This window comes from Tamandua tetradactyla, chromosome 12, assembly GCF_023851605.1.
Source record: "Tamandua tetradactyla isolate mTamTet1 chromosome 12, mTamTet1.pri, whole genome shotgun sequence".
Classification (NCBI taxonomy): domain Eukaryota; kingdom Metazoa; phylum Chordata; class Mammalia; order Pilosa; family Myrmecophagidae; genus Tamandua; species Tamandua tetradactyla.
This window is the reverse complement of record NC_135338.1, coordinates 56,473,130-56,479,129: the sequence shown is the minus strand read 5'-3', so window position 1 is coordinate 56,479,129 and position 6,000 is coordinate 56,473,130.

Below are 6,000 nucleotides of genomic sequence, written 5' to 3'. Positions count from 1 at the left end.
GGGGCAGGGATGAAGATATATAGGAATAGAGTTTACAAATTGAACTAGGTTGGTATTAGTCTAACTAAGTTGTTATTATTTAAGTGTTAATTGTAATTACAAAGGTAACCACTAAGAAAATAACTAAAAAAATGGAGAGAAAGAAAGAAGGAAATCAAAATGGTATACTACAAAAAAACAACTAAATACAAAAAAAAAGGCAGTAATGGAGTAACTGAGGAACAAATACCATACAAGACACATAGAAAATAAAGAGCTAAACGGTAGAAGGAAATCTTGCTTTCTAAAGTGAAAAGACAAGTTATAGAATAGGAGAAAATATGTGAAAATCACAAATCTGATTAGGGTTAAATATCCAAAATATATAAAGAATTCATATAACTCAATAACAAGAAGACAAACAATGCAATTTAAAAATGGGCCAAAAACTCATATGAGTGACAGACCCTTCCAACATGAAAAAGTAAGAATGGCCATAGCCCAAACACACCTAAAGTGAGGAATAGAAAGATCAAAGGTGCTGGTGGAGTTACACAGAGAAGATAGGATGTAACAAATGAATATGAATGCTAACTCATAAAATTGATGCCTCTTTTAGTCTCCAGTATCTTAAAGCAGCTAGAAGTAATAACCTAAAATTGTGGAATCAAAACATTTTCAAGCTCTGAAATATGCTCTACAACTAATTGTGGTGCTGTGCTTTGAAATTTATAGCTTTTTAGTGTATGTTATTTTTCACAAAAAAAAAGAGAAAGAAAACAGTTGATTGTGGTGATAGAAAACTATTTATTCCTTCTAGCCTTCTATATTCTGGAGCAGCTAGAAGGAGAAATCTCAGAGGATCGTAGGGTAGCCCATGACAAACTCTGAGATCTGTCCTGTAACTTCTTGTTGAAGAGTGCTTTGAAAACTATTGCTAAGTATTTCTTTGCTTTGTTTATATGTTATACTACACGATAAAAAAGTTTTTTTAAAAATGGGCCAAATATTTGAATAAACATTTCTCCAAGGAAAATATTCAAATGGCCAATAATTATGTGAAAAGATGCTCAACATCATGAGCCATTAGAGAAATGCAAATTAAAACTACAATGTAATACCACATCACACCTACGGGGTGGTTATTATTTAACATTCTGAAGAGAATGTGTATTGGTGAAGAGGCAGAGAAGCAGGAACCCTTGTATATTGCTGGTGAGGATCTAAAATTATGCAGCCACCGTGGAAAATAGTTCAGCAGTTCCTGAAAGTTAAACACGGGGCGTGCTATGGTGGCTCAGTGGCAGAGTTCTCGCCTGCCATGCCAGAGACCCAGGTTCGATTCCCAGTGCCTGCCCATGGAGGAAACAAAAGAAAGTTAAACACAGAAATATTGTGTGACTGGATAATTCCACTCACATGTCCCTGGTGGGGAGCAAGGAGCCTGGAGGACACAGGACCTGGTTCCTGCATGAGCAGGGGCCTAGGGTCTGATCAGAGCAGAAGTTCCAGCCCCGACCTCAGCCTACCCCACAGAGGCAGTCCCAGCCCTGGCAGTCCACCTCCTATGTCTCTTTACCTGTGTCACCTTCTCCAGCAGCCAGAGTTTGCCAGAAATGTCAGGAGCTACTACCCAGTGTAACCCTCAACAAATGAAGGCTGGGGTGACTCGAAAAGCACCCCAGCTTCTTGCCCCTTGGTGGGGAAATTCTGAAGCATGCCCCAAATAGCTTTGCAGAGGGTCCCGGTGGGACAGAGCTGCGGTCACCCAGCACTGCCTCTCTCTTTTGTGACTTTCCTCCCTTCTCCATCTCTCTTCCCCATTCTCCCCTGCACTTCCTGAAACAACCTCCCATTTACACCCAGTTTCTGGGTCTGCTTCTCAAGGAACCCAAACTAAGGCACTGAGCGAATGGACAGAAGTGAAGGATAGCTACAAGGAACTAGGAAATTGTCGTGGATTGCTCAGGGGTAAAGCAAACAGCTCCCAAGTCCTGGATGGACCAGCATCTCTACCATCATATGCCATTATGGGGCCACCCCTCAAATCCATCTACCAGAAAAAATAAAGTTCAACCTCATAGTTTCCATCTTATTGCTAATCTTGAATCTTCTATTAGTACTAGGCTGGTTATTCATTTGGTTTGGGGGCCAGCCATATAAAGAAAGGGCCACCCCCGGCCAACCTGGGGACAAGCGGGGCTCCCAGAGCTGGCCCTTGCTCCCCACACTAGTCCTTTCCTTGCTTCAAGCTCAAGAACACTCCTGCCATCTGTTAGCTCCAAGCTGAGTGCAAACTTCACGCCCGATGGGAGTTTTACACTTAAATCCCCTTAAAGAGGCTATTTAACCCACCAGCCTCTTTCCCGTCTGGGACCCCAGAGGAATTGGGAGTCATGGAGACCCAGTAATTCTATCTTCTCAGGAGCAAGTGGATCCCCAAGGCCTGCATGACTTGGAGTGCTTCTTATTTGTGTTTTAATGTTTTCAAACTCCTGAGTCTTTCCCCTGAGCTCTGAAGAGGCCTGAAGTCTTTCCACCCCACCTGCTGCCTCCCAACACAGAGCTCTGTCTGCATCCCTGCGGCCAGGGGAACGGCTACCCTCACACCCCCTCATCCACCGACAGGCCACTAAAGCCCAAACTCGAGGTGAGGATCAAAACAGGCCAGGCCAAGGCGCTGCCAAGCCCGACACAGAGGGCACAGGGGGCGCGCCCAGCAGAGAAACCCGATTCTCCTGGAAATGGCTGTTCGCCATGTCTGCAAGGCCAGCTCCAATAAAGCTGCTCCAGAAGGCCTCAAGAACCCCCACCATCCTCCATCTTTATGGAGGTGCCAATAAAAATCTTAGAACATCCAGCCTGTGAGTCCCTTGGCACTGCCTCGGGGCTGTAAACTGGGATATGAGCAGCTGGGGAGCGGGGAGGGAAGAGGTCTGCACTGGAGAAGGCCCACCAGCCACCAGCCTGCATGGGTCAGAGGATCTGGGAGCCGCTGCTAGGGAAAGGGCAGGCCAAGTTTCCCTGGATGGGGTGGGCGAGCCTGCCTGCTGGGCCCTGGGGCCTCTGCTGCAAGACCAGCCCAGAGCTGTAAGATCCATGGGAAAGAGTCACAACTGCCCAGCAACTACAAGTTCTTAAAGAAACTTGGGAGCAGCTGGGTCAGGAAAACTGCAGACCCTGTGGCAGTAAACTCAACTCCAAGGACCCCTTGGGGACCCAACTGTGTTCACTGACAGAGGGGGATAAAACATCGGCATGTTCGCATGTGTGCGTCCATGGATGTGTGTGCATCCGAGTCCACGAGTACTGGGCAAATACCAGTCCTGTCTGTGGGCATATGCATGAGTGTGTGGGGCATACACAGTGCACAGCATGTCATTGTGAGTACACGGGATAGCCAGATTTAACACATCAAGTGTGGGATACCCAGTTAAATTTGAATTTCAGACAAAACATGAATAAGGTTTTAATACGACTATGTTCCAAATATTGCATGGGACTTGCTTATATTAAGAAATATTTGTTGCTTATCTGAAATTTAAATTTAACCAGGCGTCCTATATTTTATCTGGCAACTCTATATGTGCATGAGTGCCCAAATTCAGTGTGGCACTTGACATTTTGAGATTATAGGACAGTCTTTGGTAAGGAGGTAAATATATATATATGTATGTTAGAATGATAGGCCTCAAAAGTTCTCTTAGTAGGTTGCTAGGTCAGACTCGCTCAGTAAGGGAAAGGCTATTTGTCTTGAACGGTGTGATTGTAACTTACATGGACTTAACAAGCAAATTTACCTCTCAGGGCTTGCAGAGAGAAAGAAGTAACAAATGGAAATGGCAGGGGAGGATCTTTCCTGCTACTCCCCCCAGTGAATGGAGTCACCCAAGTGAGTTTGGGTTTGGAGACTTGAATTGGAGGCTCCCTCCACCGTCTCAGCCCCCATCATCCCTCCCAATAGGAGGACCAGCCAGCCCAGGGCCCTCTACTGTTTAAAGACATACATTTTACTACCCTATGACTCTGAAATGTTAGCCAGCACCTTCATTTGTGGCTTACTACAGATATAGCAATCTGCATGGAGAGTGTACTAGTTTGCTAGCTGCCAGAATGCAACACACCAGAAATGGATTGGCTTTTAATAAAAGGGGATGTATGTCATTAAAAATGTGTAGTTCTTCAGAGGAAAGGCAGCTAACTTTCCACTGAGGTTCTTTCTTACGTGGGAAGGCACAGAATTATCTCTGCTGGCCTTCTCTCCAGGCCTCTGGGTTCCAAAAACGTTCACCAGGGTGATTCCTTTCTGCATTTCCAAAGGCCTGGGCTGAGCTGCTAGTGCTGAGATAAGCTATGCTGAGCTACTTGGGCTGTGCTACATTGAGCTCTCTCATTTAAGTGTCCAGCCAATTAAATCAAACATCATTCATTGCAATAGGTACACCTCCTACCTGACTGCAGATGTAATCAGGAACAGATGAGGTTCACATGCCATTGGTTCATGTCCACAGCACTAGAACTAGATACCTTCACTTGGCCAAATTGACACCTGAATCCAGCTACCACAGAGGGCAATGGAAATAACTGGTTTATACCTTCTCCTGGGCTCCAGATAAATTGAACATCTAACACAAAGTCTTTTTGCCCCTTTGGAAATGGTCTCAGCTTCAAACGTCCAAACACTATGAGTATCCCAAAGATAATGCATTCACACTCATCACTGCATTCCTGCCTAAAGTAGTAAGTGTTTCCAAACTCTTCTTTTACCTAGTGCTGGATGTAGAATGTGGAGAAAGGGGAGTCCTGGATCTGCTGGGGGTGAGAAGAGGATGTGTCCACCCAACTTGGCCCTAGAGATACTCCCATTGAAGAGTCTCAAGCTGGCAGTCTGTTGGTCAATTTGGGCTGGCCAGCAGCTTACTGTATTTTTTAAATGCTAGTGTTCAAATGCTTGTATGCACGGCATGCTCCCTTCAGTTTCACCGTGTACCTCCTACCACTGTGATCTTTGAATCAGCTGTTAACCCATGCATGCTACCCAGAGGAAAGGGGTGCCCACAGTACAGACGGGGTTGGAATGTGGGTCTCCCCACTCCCAGCCATGACACAGGTCTGTTCTCCTTTCCAGTGTGCAGACCCAGCTGTGGAGGAGTGAATCCCCTCATCCAGGGTACAGAGGCAGGACATGATGTCCCCAGCCATGTCAATTTGGGAAGACTTCTTAGCAAGTGAAGACCTGGGAAGATGCTACCCTCGGCTCTGATCAGGCAGAAACCATGTGTCATAATGACCCAGCTCTGTTCACAGGTCTTTACCTCTTTCCCTCATTTAAATTAATTCACTGCTTGGAATCCCAAGCCTCTGCAAATGGACCAGAACCCCTTTGTTCCAATGGGGATGTTTTTGGTATATAGGGAAATCATGAAAGCCAATTGTTAATTTTTCAGGAATTTTGTAATTACTAGAAACAATAAAAATGAAATTATACAAGCTTATGATTAAATAAATTATATTAAAAACATAGATAATAAATACTTGAAACTCATCACTTCTGTATTACCAGAGTTCTCCAGGGAAACAGAACCAACAGAAGATACACACAAATGTATCATGAGAATATTATGAGATTTATTATAGTAATTGGCTCCCATAACTGTGGGGATGAGCAAGTCTGAATTCCACAGAGCTGGCTGCAGGCTGGGAACTCCAATGAAGGTTTCGACGAGTTCCCTGGGAGAAGCTGGTTGGCTGAAGTAGAGATAGAAATTCTCCTTTCTGGCTGCCTGAAATCCTCAGTTCTTCCTTGAAGGCTTCAATGGATTGGATGAAACTTCCCTCATTGCTGAAGGCAGTCTCCTTTGTTGGTTGTAGACGTATATTATCAGCCATAGAGGTGACCAACTGACTGATGATTTAAATCCATGAAATATCCTCACAGTAACAATCAGGCCAGTGCTTATCCAAACTGGATGCTATGATCCAGCCAATTTGGCATGTGAACTTAACCATTACAATTTCCTA